This window comes from Cryptomeria japonica, chromosome 2 (assembly GCF_030272615.1).
Source record: "Cryptomeria japonica chromosome 2, Sugi_1.0, whole genome shotgun sequence".
NCBI lineage: Eukaryota > Viridiplantae > Streptophyta > Pinopsida > Cupressales > Cupressaceae > Cryptomeria > Cryptomeria japonica.
Genome location: NC_081406.1, coordinates 570,429,087 through 570,445,818, shown reverse-complemented (window position 1 = coordinate 570,445,818; position 16,732 = coordinate 570,429,087).

The following is a 16,732-nucleotide window of genomic DNA, read 5'->3' as shown; positions in this document are numbered from 1 at the left end:
CTGAGGCCAAAAGTAATTTTCACTTATCAATACCAATATCTTATCAATGCCAAAGTGTCCGACCAATCCTCCATTATGTTTCTCTTTTATCAAACTCTCCCTCATAGAACTCCTAGGTATACACAACTGAACTCCTCTAAATAACATCCATCTTGAATGAAATAGTTCAACCACTTACTTATGTCCACCATAACCGGTTCCTTACAAGCCTTCCAAGGTTTTGCAAAATCTGGGTCATCCTCATACAAATTCTTCAATTCCTCAAAACCTAATACCTTCACTCTCATCTCTATAAGAAAATTCCTCCTTTTATTTAATGCATCAACAAATCTATTTGATTTTCCTCTTCTATGCTTCAGAACAAAGGTGTAACTCTGTAAGAACTCTACCCATATCATATGTCTTTGATTCAAGTTACTCTAACTGTTTAAATACTGCAAAGCTTGGTGATTAGTATACAACATAAACTCCTTAGGCAACAAATAATGTATCTTCTCCAATGCTTGAATTATGACATAAAATTCCTGATCATACACAGAATATCTCCTCCTTGCATCATTCAACTTCTCGCTAAAATATGCTACTGGTCTACATTCCTAACTTAACACTGCTTCAATTACATTCCCACTTGCATCATAGTCCACTTGAAATACTTTGCTAAAATCCTATAAAGCTAACACAAGTTGCTATGTCACCTTCTACTTCAACAATTCAAAGCTCCTATTTGCTCTGGTTGTCCACTTGAAATCCTTCTTATCTCCTCTCATTATTTATGTTATAGGGCTACAAACTGAACTGGAATTATTGATAAACTTCCAGTAGAAACTAGCCAATCCATGAAATGATCTTACCTCTCCAATGCTTTTTGATGTAGGCCATTCAACAATTACTCTTACTTTCTCATGATCCATCTTCAATCCATCCGCAGATATCACAAATGCCAAATAGACTAACTCTACCTTCATGAAATTGCACTTCTTAATGTTTATCAACAACTTTTCTTCTCTCAACCTCTGCAAAACTTGTCTCAAATTCAACATATGTTCTTCATTGGTCTTACTGAATATCAAAATGTCATCCAAATACACAATAACAAACTTACCCAAGAACTCCTTCAATACCTCATTCATCAATCTCATGAAAGTACTTGGTGCATTAGTCAATCCAAAAGGCATCACCAACCATTCATACAGTCCTTCATTTGTCTTGAATATTGTCTTCCACTCATCTTCTTCTCTGATTCTGATCTGATGGTATCCACTCTTCAAGTCTATCTTTGTGTAGTATCTGGCTCCACTCAAACAATGCATTAGGGCATCCATCCTAGGCAAAGGAAATCTATACTTCACTATGATCTTGTTTATTTCTATAGACTCAATACACATCCCCCATTCTCCATTCTTTTTAGGTGCTAACATTGTTTGCATTGCACAAGGACTCAAGCTTTCTCTGATCAAACCTTTCCTCAACAATTCCTGCACTTGTCTATTCAACTCCTCATTCTCTGTTGGTGTCATTCGATGTGCTTCTTTATTAGGAAAAATAGCTCCATGAATCAGGTCCATGCAATGACTGATACTTCTCATAGGGGGTAATCCATCAAGCACATTATCTGAAATGATATCTCTATATTCTATCAACAACTCCTTTATCTCCTCTGGTTCTTCTTCTTCATGCTCCAGATCTTCAATCTTCTTAGGGAGTATAGAAAAACATACATTCTCATGTCTCATCCCATCCAGGAATTTCCTTCCATCCACCAAATAGATTCTAGCATTTGTACAAACTTTAGTTTTTAGAGGCTCCTCCAAGGGCAACAAGGTATACTTCATCCCATTTGCAACAATAGTGTATATATTCTTCCTCCCATTGTGTATTACCTATCTATCAAACTGCCAAGGTCTACCCAACAAGATATGACAAATATCCATAGGCATGATATCACACAAAACTTCATCATGATAAGATCCAATTTTTAATTTCACCAAACATTGTTCACTCACTAGTATCTTATGATCATCTTGAATCCATGCTATCTGATAAGGCTTAGGGTGTTTCAATCTCTCCAAATTCAGCTTATTCACCATCTCCTCTGAAACAAGATTATCTGAACTACCACTATCAATAATGACTTTACAACACTTGTCGGATACCTTACAATTGGTTTTGAACAAATTCCTCCTTTGCAAGAGCTCCTCATCATCTTTAGTATGACACAAAGCTCTTCTCATCAGCAACAATTCTTCATCTTCTGGTTTATTAGTTGATTCGGTATGGTTTTCTTCTGCCAATGTTTCTCTTCCAGTGTTCTCTACCTTCTTATATTCAAAAGCATGATGTCCTTATCCTCCACACTTAAATCAAGCTCCTTTAAACACTCTTTTATCATCTTTTCCATAACCCTCATTACGGTATCCATCAGGTTCTCTTCTCCGGTAAAAGTTTATATCATCCTTCTAGTACGAACTACCATCTCTGCTAACTTCCTTGTCTTTATTCTGATCTGTACAGGTTCCTCTTCCTCTGGAATAGCTTCTTCCTCCTTGAAATCTTCCTTCAGAAAACCTTCCACCTCTACCTCTTTGCTTCTTCTCATGTCTTTTGCTCAAATTCTCCTCTGCTTTCAGGGCATATTGATACTTCTTTAACACCCTGCAACTTGATTAGACTGAGTTCATCTTGTATAGACGTATGCAACCCATTCAGGTACCTAGCAACTTGTTTGATCTCATCATCAATATATCTAGATCTGATATTCAACTTGTAAAATGCTTCGATGTACTCCTTCACATTAGATTCCTTTTACTTCAGATTCTGCAACTTCCAGAATAGATTCACTTGATAATTAGCAGGCATAAACTTTGATTTCAACTTGCTAACCATCTGCTCCCAAGATTTAATTTTCTCTTTACCTCTTCTTTGTCTATCAACCTACAAATGTTCCCACCAAAGAGATGCATGACCTTTCAACTTAGTGCAAGCATATCTTACCTTCTTATCTTTTGTGGTACCTTCAAAATCAAAATACTTTTCCATCTCTGTGATCCAATCTAGCAATTCATCCAAGTCCAACTTGCCATCATAATCCAGTGGGGTAAAATGTGGTATGGTATTCGCTCTTTACAATGCTCTTGTAAACCTTTCTTCATCTGGATCATTCACCAATGGATTTTCTCCTTGTTCTCCAACTACCTCTTCTTCTTCATCATCACTTACATCTTCAACGTGTCGACCTCTTCTCTGGGCCATTTCAATAGCTTCCAATCGGGTTGCAATTCCTTTCAACATTTCTATCACAACAGGGTTTGCATTTCCACATGCTCCAACACCTCTAGCATTTCTATGTTCCATCCTTATGCCAATCCTCTACAGTTGTAGGTCAGATCCTTAATCCACTACCCTACAACAAAATCGAACAGGACTTCACAATCTCTAGAATAAAAACTCGTTTTGATACCACTTGGTGTAGTCACAGTGGGAGAGTCCTCAAGGAGAATAGTCCAAATTGTGCAACAAGAATTACACAGCAAAAACAAATCAATGTGATGGGGGCAATGCCGAAACAAACTATATCATATCATGAAATTTAGTTACAAACTATTGGCAATATGTGGGCTCACAACATTCGACTCACTGGCCTGAGTACAAAACATGCAGGTTATACAACATTCAAGCTCAAGCAAGAATGCGAGCCAACTCCAAACTTCCTAACCTCAGGATTATTCTTCTATGTCCTAATGATTGTCTTTGCATGCTCAATTACATTGATTTATATGATCAAGAATGATCCACGTCAACCCAAGATGAAACAAATGATGATGAACAAGGTGAAACGTGTAAAACAACAAGGTCGACATCCGCCAAAGAGATCCCTCTGGAAAATCCAAAGAATGAATTGTGAACCCAAGGGAAGGTTGACCACATGCCAAGGAACATTGGAAATAATGAACTGAAGCTCCACAAGCTACGAAAATGATCCGCAAGATCCGCCAAATAGGTCCAAGCGATTTCAATGTTTTAATCTAGAAGAGTGTCTCAGATTTTGAAAGCGATAACTTGCCAGAAAAAGATCCTAACGCCCCACGAACTTAGGATAAGGTAGATGAACATGTCCATGAACAAAATATAGCTCCACAAGATCTGGTGAGAAAATGGCAAGAAATACATAAAGAAATGTTGAAACTGCAAAACAGGAACAAACTGAAAAGAAAATGTTTTTGGTCGATGCAATATTATCATGAACTAGGGATGCTCCTGCATCACAAGAACACATTAGAATTTTTCTTATTTAAATAAGTGATAACCTTAATAATTATTTATATGGGTTGGGTAATTAGGATTCATCTAATCAAGATAATAATTTGGTTTTGGTGCCCCACCTCATAGCCCTTGAGTGGAGACTCAGGATGAGCTTGGGAAGAGCGTGGAGATGGTAAACTAAACTCCCTTGATTCTCTCATAGGTTGAGATGGTTATGCATGACTATCAAGGTGACAGATGTAGTTCCCATGGTTTTCCCTTCTATGTGAGGATAGTATGCGATAACACTCTTCCCTACATGTGTCCTTGTTCCTTATGCCATGTTTTGTTGGATAGCCTCTAGGATTTTATGCTTTTGATTTAGCCTTGTGATGTGATTTAGATTATCATCCATGTGGATTTTTTCAGTTGAGGTTGTTGGTATGTTTATGTCCTTTGGTTGTTATATGTCAACCTAGGTCTAGAGTGTGTGTGGGACCTCAATTCATTCTCCATAGCACGAGGGCTGGTTCGTTATGGTTCCACATGATCGGGTGGTTGATGCCTTCTTCCATTGGGATATTCCTCATTGGATGTTCATGTACATGGGTGTGGATATTTTATTTCTTCAATTGAGCTTGGATTGATGGAGTAGATGTTATGTATTGTTGTATTGGTTGGAAGACATTATTGTAATGTGTATCATGAGATGGATATATTTGTAGATTGGAATTATGAATCTTAATGTAAGAAGATATTTTAATCTTGTAAGTTACGACATGTAATTGATGATGTGGTATTTATGGTTAGTGGCTATGGTTCTTGTTAAGGAAGATATTCTCCTATCCACTTTGGCTTATTAAATATCAATTATGTAATGAGCTTTATGATGGTTTGGTTGCTTTTATTTATGAGAATGGATTAGGTATGTTTAATTTAGTAATCATGTATATTTTATGTCATTGAAATAATGATTATGTTCTAGTCTTGAGATACACCCTACAATATGGAATGGATAATATTTATGCTTTAGAATTGGTGTTTAGTTATGCATTATGTATTGAAGGTAAGGGGATTAGGAACATTTGGATCTAGTGAACCTAAAATGAATCTAAGGAATAAATTGGTAATTGGGATTATGTCAGCATGTGTTCATGGTAGTATAGGACCTAAATGAATGATTCTATGTTCTTGTAGAAGTAATGTTAGGAATGAATGCTAGAAGGCTTTAGAATGTGATAGAGCTATTATGATGTAATCTATGTTCATGTTCTTAGTGGTATGTTAAGTAATGGCATTGAGATACCCTAGGGAATGATAGACTATGTGATGTTATATATTTCCACTTGCATACTTATGCTATTATGTTTGTGATTGTAAGTTGACTATGTGCATGTTTAGTTGATGATTAATAGACGCACATGTTTAAAGTGAGATATGTGTTGTAATAATAGGTGTTTTTTTTTATAAAATTTATCTCTATTTGTTAGATAGTTGGTTAATTTCTCTAGGGTATTTTTGTGGGCATTACAATGCATGTTCTCAGAAAACAATATGCACAAAAATAAAAGTGTTAATAATAGCAAGTAAATGATATATGGAAAAGATTAAAGAGAAGTGATATAGTGATCTGGTAGAAATAAAAAATAGATGCAAAATGGTCTAAAAAGCTATTTCATAAATAACACATGAAGTGCCCCTCATAAATAACACATGTCCAGTACAAATAAAATTAGAAAGGCTTGCAAAATTAATCTTTGGCCTATGAGAATGATGCTACATACTAATTAGAAAATTAGCGGAGCCTACAAAATTAATGCTTTAGCTAGGAGTATGATACCACGTACTAAGTAACAAATGGTATGATCGCTCTCCATCTTTTAAGTTTCATGTCATATTAAATAAAGTTGATGATAATGTTTTCTTCATACAGTGAACGAAAAAATCTTTTTTGTGAAGCAAAAGACAAGATGTACGAAAAATCATTTTTGTGAAGCAGGAGACGGGATGTACTGTTACAATCAATGTCGTGAATAGTAGATGTTGGACAAGTAAAATGAACGAACGAGATGATTTTGATCATCTTGTAGGGTTTAAAGAGCATTTTCAACCATTGATTGTTTAAAATAGTTTGTCCATCTCATATAAGGAGACACCTTCAACGTAATAGAACTTATAATGTAAATTAGTTTTTAAAATTATATTAGAATTGTAAAACATCTATATAGATTTAAATGTAGAAGACATCTTAATAATAAAAAACAAAAATAAAAAAAGCTATTTTTTTACTATTATATTAAAAGTTACAAGTAAAACTAAACATAAAAGATTAAAAATAAATTGAAATCTGTTAAAAAAAAAATTTTAAATTCCAATTCATTGAATTTTCTATTCCCCCTCTCTTTATATATAATTAAAAATATTTGTAGACACTTATTTATATCCACTTAAATAAATAAATATTTAACATTTATTTGATTAGTTAACCATCATTCAACTATTAATTAAATAAACAAAACATATTTGTTTAATTAATTCATCTTATCCTGAAATCCCCTCTCTCACATTTAAATAAATTAATATTTATTTAAATTCCTAAAATATCTCACCCACTTGCATCATCTAGAAAATGCAAGTTGCAAGTTAACCCTCCTTCTAATCAATTATAAACCCCCTATTATTAGCCTAATCACCCTCTAAGTGTTTGCACATTCCTCAACCAATGGATTAGGGAAGAGTCACTTCTCAAAATATCTAAGGCTCTTACAAAGTATTCAAGGCCTTCTCCCTTCTACAAGAAAACCCACATGGGTCTTTGACCAATCTAACCCACCTTTAACCCTTGCACATTCCCCAAACCCTTGGTTAAAGGCTTATCCATTAATTCAACCATCCATGATAACCCTCAAGTCCCCTCAAGCCTTTAAGGCTTTGACCAATCTAGCCCTTTAGCCCTTCCAAATTTGTTTAACCCTTGGGTAAAATCTTTATCCATTAACCTAACCATTAATGGTAAGCTTCATGTCTCTTCAATCATTTAATGCTTTGTCCCCTTCTCCTCTCAAGCCTTCCCTTGTTGACACTTGTCAACATGTGATTTGCTTGAAGGGGATCACATGGATTGAGGATAAACACTTCCTCAAGCAATCCTAGCCCTTCCTCAATAAATTCAATCTCAACCCTTCATTTTCCCATTTTCCCTATAAATAGAGCCCATTCCTTCATTGTTAGAGGTCACAAGAGTTATCCATGCATTGTTACTTTTCTTTGAATTTAAATATTTTTGTAGGAAGGATTTGTATTATGTTTTAGCTCTTCCACTAGTTGGAATTGCTATTTAACCTCTAATACTTCTATGAGATTTTGCCAAGATCAAGGGCTCAATGAAAAATACAACAGGGAGACAAAATATTGATAGGAATAAACTGTATTCTATCAAGATGAAAAAATTGATCAACTGGATCATCAAGTGTTACATACAATGAATATGAGTCTGCTTATATAGGCAAGGCTATATGGATATGTGAGCACACAAACATGACATGTGGCTCAATAAGAAACAAGGGTAGGTAGGAAATAGATGTGGGTAGGTAGGAGAAACAATATAATATTCCACATGAGGTGGATCACCCACCGAAGGTGGAATTATTGCTCCACAATAAGTGGATATGATAGAGTAGTAAGAATATCAACACCATAAAAGGTGGAAATTCTCCTACACACACTATCCCAATGTGGCACAAACACCCAAGTGTCCCATACCCAAACTACTATGAAATGCATTTCCTAAGTAAACTTAAGTAAGGTGTAATAATATCCAAGATGAATAATTATTTACACCAACACCCCCCCTTAAGTGCAACTTAGGGGAATGCACTTAAGTCTACAATGCAACTAAGCAATGCAAGTGGGTCTTGGCTACTAGGCCATGTTAGGTACCCATGTACAAATGCAAATGTATGCAAACCAATGTAATGAAATCTCTTACAAAGCAGAGAAAGAGGGAAAAACCCAATGGGAAAAAACCCTCCCCCAAAAGAGAGATGAAAACTAGATACAAAGAACTCTCATAGAAGTATGTGAAGGACAAAACCCCATGTGAGCAAAAAGTCCCCCCATATGAAAGAAGAAGAAGAGAGACTAAGAAGGCCTCCCTAAATTTGGAATTTGCACCAATGATAGAAGCTCGTTGATGAATGAAGAAATTGCTCCATGAACGTCGAACCACGTTCCTCCCCTTAGGAAGAAACAAAAGCAAAGGTGTATCCATGAAGTATCCCCAACCATGAAGGGAAGATGTAGGAAAAATACTCATGACGAAAGGAATCTTTGAAAACTGCTAAAGTGTCCCCATGTCGAGGCTGAAAGTTACCCCCTCCAAAGGTGGTAAATTGTGCCACACTGCGGAAAAAGGCACTCCAAGATATAGTAGAGAAAAATGTAGAACAATATCCAAAGACTCACATGTCTCCTCAAAAGATAAAGAGACCTCCTCCAACTGCTGGACAAAAGTATCCACAATCATGTCAACCTCTAAAGATTGATCATGTAGATAATGCACAAGAGGGTCAGAGTGATCCCTCGCAACAATCAAAGAAGGATCATCTTCATCAAAGAGAAGATGAATATCATCAATGATGTCTCCCAAATCTGCAATGTAGGACTCCACAAACAAACTTGCAATGTCTGTCAAGTAGGCATCCCAATCAACTGAAGCTGGAAGACATGGAATATCCTACTGCACTAAATCATAAGAAGGCAAAACTGTCACACTAGCTGCATCATTAGGTGTAATAGGTGGTGTGATATCAAGAGAAGGAGATGAAATGCAAAGCTCAAGAATGGGGTCACATGTGAGAATCCCCAAGTTCAAGTGCCCAATGTTCTCCTCAAAATTTGAATCATCAACAAAGGAAGAATCAACCTCATCAATAGGACCAAAATGTGAAAAAGAGTACAACCGAGATGCATGATCAACCACCCCAGTCGCAATGATAGCTCCACTCTCCAAGTCTCTAATGATAACTGAATCAGGTGTGAACTCCACAGTTTTCCTCATTGTCCCATGTGTGATTTGATAGATGGAAAGAAGATTGTTTGTCAAGTGGGGTACACGCAACACATCATTGAAGGAGTTATCCCCAATGGCAATAGATCCTTTCCCAATCACATCCATGTATGTATGATATCCCATCAAAATATTTGGCACGTGGCAAGGCTCAAATGTAGAAAACATAGACTGTGAAGATGCAATACGATGAGAAGCCCCTAAAACTAGAAGCCATCTCCCTGAATCATGACTTGTAGTAGCACAAAGATCTTATCCCTTTCCTTTATCTGTCCCAAAAGAGTGACCCTTTCTTTTATCCTTATCCTTTGAAGAAGTCGATGTAGACATTATGGAAGGTAGGTTGATTTTGTTCTTCTCAAGAAGATTCTTCAACTCATCAATATCCTTCTCATAATAATGATGTTCATCATGTCCTTACTTCTTGCAATATCCACAAAAAAGATTGTCCTTATGTGATTTCCTCTTAGGTGAGAATGGTGAATCACCTTGTTGTGGAGAGGAAGATTGTGCTCCATCTTGTTGTGGTTTTGACTTAGGTTGCTTTTCATTCTTGCCTTTTCTTTGATTGCTTTGATTCCTTTTATTAACCACCAAAGCTTGTGACTTTGAAGATTTGAGAATCTCCATCCGTGGTCAACTTAGATTGCTCAAGTATCAACATCTCCATGAATGAATCAAATGAGGGAGAAGTGTATGAGGAACCTTGAACTAACCTATGGGTGTGGAAGCTAGATACAAAGGTTGCATACTCTGAAGGAAGCTTGTCCAACAAGTTGTAAACCAATTGAGCATCTTTTTTGTCAAATCCACAATCCTTTAGCTTTGCTCTTAGCTCATTTGTTTTTGTGATATAATCTTGGATTGTATCAAAATCCTTGGGATCCAAAGTTGTGAGTTCACTATCAAGCTTGTAGCCCTTAATCTCATCAACTTGACCATACAATTTCTACAAAATATCCCAAGCCTCTTTAATTGTAGTACACTTATCAAAGTGAAAAATGAGGTCATCTGATACATACTTTCTAAGAGTTCCAAGTGTTATAGCATTTTTAGCGAGCCATTCAAGTTAAGCATTAGGATCAGCCTTAGGATCAGGTGGTGTTATAATAGTTCTAGTTACATAATGAATGAGTCCTTTTTCTATTAGTTTACTCCATGCCTTAATCTTCCATGATGCATAATTATGAGGAGTTAAAAGTGGAAATTTAGGAGAACCCATAGCACCAAAATGAAAAAAACACAAGATAGATAGAGGCACAATCACACAAAACACCCCCCCACAAAAAAAAAATGGTGATTTGGCACTTTATACTTAGTGCGTATACAATGGGCCACTTGCAAAACAAGGAAAAGTGGACTTCTGATTTCAATTTACAACTTCTCAAAATAAGATATAAGAGACCTCAACAAATACTGCTAGTGATCTAAACTGAGATCCAAGCGAAATACAAGTACCAAATATGCCAAGAATGGTCAAATACTAAAAGTACAAATTCTACTCAAAATCATTGTAAACAAATGGCAGATTGTGAAAGTAGATGAAAAAATATGCACTTTCAAAAAAAATGGCACCTGAAAAGGAGGTCGTATGACCCCAAACAAAGCCTCTGAAGTTGCAAAATTGGGGATTAGATAGGTATAGTCATGAAGATCTGTAATTTATGAAAAATCCATCTATCAAAATTAGAAAATTCTTCCATCATTGCAAAGAACATGAAATTCTAGCCCATTTAAAAAAAAAATGCACCAAAAAAAGAGCAAAAATGAGCAAGATATGGCTTTCCAAAGTTAAACTGCAAAACTGAAAAGCTCAATGAAATGGGGTTAAAAAATTTCAAAATACTGCTGACGTCAGCAAATGATGAGCTTAAATTTGAAAGCCATTTGACCATCATATGGCCCTGTTGACCGTATAGATATGCTGGCATGGCAGTCTGACTGGGCTGGTGATTGTGTAATCCGTCCTGTGCGGAAGTGACACATGTTGAGCATTGATGAGTGTTGGTCCAATAAAGTGGACTACCACGTAGACATAGATGTGGCAGGTCGGCAGGAAGAACGGCAGTTGTCGGCCAAAGAACGATCAACGGAAGCCGTCGGAGGGTGGTTGGGCCGGCAGGCTGTGCCAGAGGGCCGGTGGGAGTTGCCGGAGTGGCGGGGGCTAGGCCGGAGGGCTGTCGGGGTCAGAGACTGTCTGTCGGAGGGCCGACAGAGGCCAGGGAAATGTGTCACCAAGAGTACGTGCAGGACCGGTAAGACCTGCAAAACCTACAAGTACGAAGATCACAAGGGGGGGTCTGCGGACCCCCCAGAAGATTTTTTTTTTTTTTTTTCACTATCGCTTTTTTTCGAAAATAAATTATTTTTTTTCAAAAAAAAATTCGAAATCCGTACGACTATAGCTAAATAGGCAAAAAAAAATCTCACCAAATATAGTCAACTTTATAGTCAAAATTTATGGAAACGGACTCCCAGATGCAACCGTGATGTCCAAATCGTTGTATGACGCCCCCAAAAAATGAAGATCCCCAAATCCAAAAATTGAAGCCTCAAAAATGTCTCCAAAAGACTAATTAATGAATCCCTATAGGCTCTAATACCATATGAGATTTTTCCAAGATCAAGGGCTCAATGAAAAACACAATAGCGAGACAAAATATTGATAGGAATAAACTGTATTCTATCAAGATGAAAATATTGATCAACTGGATCATCAAGTGTTACATACAATGAATATGAGTCTGCTTATATAGGCAAGGCTATATAGATATGTGAGCACACAAACATGACATGTGGCTCAATAAGAAATAAGGGTAGGTAGGAAATACGTGTGGGTAGGTAGGAGAAACATTATAATATCCACATGAGGTGGATCACCCACCGAAGGTGGAATTATCACTCCACAATAAGTGGATATGATAGAGTAGTAACAATATCAACACCATAAAAGGTGGAAATTCTCTTACACACACTATCCCAATGTGGTACAAACACCCAAGTGTCTCATACCCAAACTACTATGAAATGCATTTCCTAAGTAAACTTAAGTAAGGTGTAATAATATCCAAGATGAATAATTATTTACACCAACAACTTCATTTACATCTTCATTCAACACTTCACATAATCAACTATTTCTCATCCTTTGTTTCGCATCCTTTTATGCTAGTGCTCAAGCTGAGGGCATACTTCATGTAGTAATAGGATCTTGGAGAGGAGGATAACAAGGAAGAGCCAAACCATGGGAGCATCATGAGGGGAGTAATATTTGTGTTTGTTTATTGTTCCTAACTTGCTTCTTCTTTACTAATCATTTTTTATATGTTTTGAAAGGGTTTGAGTTCATTATGTTTATGGTTGAGCATGTTATTTAGATGAACTCATATTGATTTTCCACTAATTTCCATTCTCATTGCATCAATATTTAAATTAGTTAGATATTAATATTAGATTCTTTTTAAAAAATAAATATTTTTTTAATTAATTTAATTTAAAATTGTTATATAATTTAGAACTTAGAATATTAGAAATGAGAATTAATATTATAACTTATAATTCTTTGTTTCCATATATTTAGGAAGTAGAAATATTATTATATATTAATGTAAATTTATTTTTAAAATTATATTAGAGTTGTAGAGCTTCTATATAGATTTAAACGTAGAAGACATGTCTTAGTAATTAACAATAAAAATAAAAAGGCTAAAAAATTAACTATTATATTAAAAGTTACAAATAAAACTATAAATAAATTAAATCTATTAAAAAGTAAAAAGTCAATTTGTAATTCATTAGCTTATTTGCTCCCCCTATATATATAATTAAAAATATTAATTAGATTTTTATAAAATATTATTTTTAATCTATATATTCAAAGTTTGAATTACATTATTATTAAAAATTATATATATTTATGTATGTATGCACACACACACACACACATATCAATTATTTATGTCTACCTCTCTTCCTCTATCTCTCTCTTTCTCTTCCTCTCCATTTTTATCTCTCCCTCTCTATCTTCCCCTATTTCTCTCCCCATCTATCCATCTCTATTTGTTTACATCTACTTATCTATCCCTCCCCCTCCCCCCCTCTGTCTATATCTCCTTACATTTCTGTAGTACCCCTTCTCAATCAGACTTTTTAGACTCATGTTGGACTTCTGTTGATTGCTCAGTGGATACATTATTGTTATACTTTATTTAGACTTTATGCGATGTTATTACATGCTTTAAATTGATATGTAGTGTATGCTTTCATGCAATATTTCATTACTTATGGTAAATGTGATTTTTATTGATTAATGACATGGACTAACACATTTACTTTTATATGTGTGATGTGTTATTTACATGTTTCATGTTTGCAAGTGTATGGGATGCGAGGGGATGATTTTTCTTCACTCACTCCGATGAGACAGAGAACATCACAATTCTCCTTCATCGGTGTGCGTGTCGTGTCTGTTTATATATTTGTCTATATGCACATGTGGTTCTTTGATGCAGGACATTGCAGGTACAACTACTAAGTAGGTACGAGGTATCAACTCCACCTGGTTTCACAGGTCTGAGCATGCCTTATTTGTCCGATGGGAGTGGAAGAGATAGTTGTTAGACCCTAAATTGACCTGCAGTTACACTCATGTGAGCGTTGTCAATCGGTCGTGATAGTTCTGATACTTAATATAAGTACAAATCCAATAGCCAACAAGATGAGAGGGGGGGGGTGAATCATACAAACTTAATCTTCCATAAAAACATCAGATTCAACCTCGGTAACATATACTTCAGTAATATAACCAAAACTGCTAAACATGCAAACTCAAAAGCATATAAACATCATAAACCTCATAACACCAGATTTAACGTGGAAACCCAAATAGGGAAAAACCACTGTGAGATTTTAGACCCACTAAGAAATATACTCTTCTAGAGTATGCTTGGTTAAAAGTAAATCCTGTTAAAGATTACAAACACATTGCTAGATGTGACCCGGTTAAGGGATTTTCCTTAGATCTGTTAGGATCTTCACCTTGTTAGAAGTGACCTTGTTAAAGGATTTCAAACACTTAATCAGAATGTCACCTTGCTAGAGGGTTTTACAAATAAGACTGTTAAGTCCACTCGATTAAGAGATTTTCTGTCACTTTCACAAAATAATAGTAATAAAAATCTATCTGCAACTTCACATCTAAAATGCTAAAGCAGATTCTTATTTGCTCAATACAATCTAGACATAGAACTAATCTTGTCCATCTGCTAGGCTTCTATACTTTGTTATTCAAATAGGTCTTCAAGCTTCTGTGCTCGGTAATCACTATGTAGCATCCCTGTGCATACACTTGCCCACATGCATTGTTTATCAACAGTTCCCTATTTATAAACAATTAGCTAACCGCTTAATCTCCTTGATCACATTTCCCATGATCAATCATAGCCATCAGATCTTCATGCTTGACTAGGTTCAATGCATCTTTCGATCTGAAAAATGTTTTACCTCACCTTGGAACTTGCATATATTTCTTGGAACTTGTGCTAGGGTATTGCGGTTCAATCTGAACTATAGATCTTCCTGTCGATCTTCCATTGCCATAGATTCTTAACAAACTTTATTTACAACATACCAATCATTTAATCAGTTCTAGCTCATTAGCTTCCTTCATTAAATAACGCATGTAAACATTTAATGCATTCCGTTACAGCTCAGTTACAACTCGGTAAATACTAAACTTCACTCGGTAGACATTTCGCCTTCATTAACCGACTGCGATAACCTTAGGGTTTACCGACTAGGTTCTTTGCTTGGTAACATAGTATAGTATTAACCTTACAATTTACAACATATGTATGATGTTAAAACAATCTAAACATCATGATCTCATCATTGTCTGACTCGGTAATAGTTGCCCATTGAATACCTTATTCATCCTCTTATTCATCATAATCTTTCTGTGTCTTTTACCAACATCTTTATACTCTTCAAATCATACTTCTCAAGACATGGCAACATCATACTAAATTAGAAAATCAATTTCTTGACATCAATGACAAAATAGTAATATTAAGACAGTAAACATCCTTAATCAGTTATATCCATAATCATCAACAACCTTCTCAGTATCCTTATTGAAATGGCAACAATCTCCCATTGTCTGTTATAATGCTAAATTGCCAACAGGTCGTCTTTTTCGTTTGACTGATATGCGAGTCATAGTGCTTTGGTATTTTTCGTTTTGTGTGTCGTTGTACAGTCTTCTCTCGTTTTGCGTGCTTCTAGTTATTTGAAAAGATTTAAATTGAGTAAATTGTGTTATTTGGTGTTGGTGTATTTAATTTAATTATATGCCTTGAGTTTATTGATTTAATTAAATAAATGGAGTTGTTAAATTAAATGGTTAAATTGCATGTTATATTGTGAAAATAGTTGTATTAATTTGAAAAAAAAAAGAAATAAGTTAAATGCTAAGCTATTTGAATTTTAGTGCAAATGTTGAGTTAAATTCTTATGGGAAAAGAAAATAAATAAAAAACATTTTCATTGACCTTTTAGTTAGCTTTTAGATTTTATTTTTGTTTAAAAAAGGAATCGTGTCATGGAAAAGGGAAATTAGATTTGTTTTACTTTTTAAATATTTTATTCCTATTGGTTGAGGAAACTTTTAACCTAAAAGTTTAGGTTGAAAATATTTTTGGCTATTTACCTTCACTGGAAGAGAAGGAGACATTTTTGAAAACCAAAACTTGGAAACCATTTGGAAGGAGGAATCTGGATTTTGGAATTGGTATGCAGGATTGAAACTATTCTACAATTTTCTTCCTAGATTGCTTTTTAGGTTGGATAGTTTTCACTCTTTTGTTGCAATAAAAATTTGAATGTTTTGAGCTTTGTCCCTGTGTGTATGATTGAAATTTGTTAAATCTTATTGGAGATTCTTGTTTGTAAATTTGGTTTGGAAATATATTAGTTTGCTTTGGAATTTAATTAAATCCCAAATCAAAGTGTGTTTTTTTGTTGAAGAGATTTTCCAATATCTTGTTGGTTGTGTGCTTTCAAGTTTTTTTGTAAAATTTAGTTTTTGATTATCTTCTCAATTTGTGTAGTAAGATATAGATTTTGTTTTCTGTATGTTTTTCAAGTTTTTAATTGTTCAAAATTAGGGGGTTATGCTAGAATTTTTTTGTCAATTTGGCCTCTTTGTATGATGCAAAGATTCTTCCTGCGTGTGAAGAAATGTAGGAATTGATTTAATTCCCTCTATTTTTGCTTATTTCTCATGAAATTTGCCCAAGATATTTTGATTTGGGTCTTGTATACTTCTTTTAGTTTTCAAAAAATCTTGTTTGGGGGAAATTAAAAAAAAATAAAAATTGTTGTTCTCTGTTTTTAGTTGCAGAGATTTTTTTAAAAATCTATTTTTAA